Below are 503 nucleotides of genomic sequence, written 5' to 3'. Positions count from 1 at the left end.
TGTCTTTTTCTCCCTCTAGATGATGAGAATTTCACGGGGAAATATTTCCACTTGGTAAGAAAAAATAATCTACTCTATTCTAATTTTAATGAAACGGTTTAAATTAAATGTTTAAAATCATTAAATATACAAGAAAGAGAAACAAAACAACGTCTGAGACAGAACGTGAGCAGAGCTTGAACTACATTTATGTCACAACAAGAAGTCCAGACACAGACGTTAAAATAGATTTTTGTGATTTACGTTTAGTTTTGTTTTTCATCTGTTCTCGTTCTTTCGTCCCTTCTGTCAAACTGCAGATTGATCCTGATGTGGTCGAGGACCAACAGCAGGACCTGGAGAGGAAGAAGTTAAAAGTGAAGGAGGTTCACCTCACCAAGCTGCTCTCCACGAAGGTAAGTGACCGTCGCTTAGACTGGGGCAAATAATCACCTGATCCCGGCCGAGTGAAAAAGTCGCCCAGTTATAGATGATGACAGACAGAATATTAGTGAAAAATCAAT

General features: G+C 38.4%; 1 long non-coding RNA gene across 1 annotated transcript; it reads left to right on the top strand.

The window, feature by feature from the left end:
- Positions 1-503, top strand: LOC112486716 (uncharacterized). The gene is made up of 2 exons (XR_003049193.1): positions 1-54; positions 300-503. It is a non-coding gene; the product is annotated as an uncharacterized LOC112486716 (long non-coding RNA).

This window comes from Cynoglossus semilaevis, unplaced genomic scaffold (assembly GCF_000523025.1).
Source record: "Cynoglossus semilaevis isolate Cse_v1.0 unplaced genomic scaffold, Cse_v1.0 C18820099, whole genome shotgun sequence".
NCBI lineage: Eukaryota > Metazoa > Chordata > Actinopteri > Pleuronectiformes > Cynoglossidae > Cynoglossus > Cynoglossus semilaevis.
The sequence above is the reverse complement of the archived record's forward strand: the minus strand, read 5'-3'. Positions and strand labels throughout refer to the sequence as shown.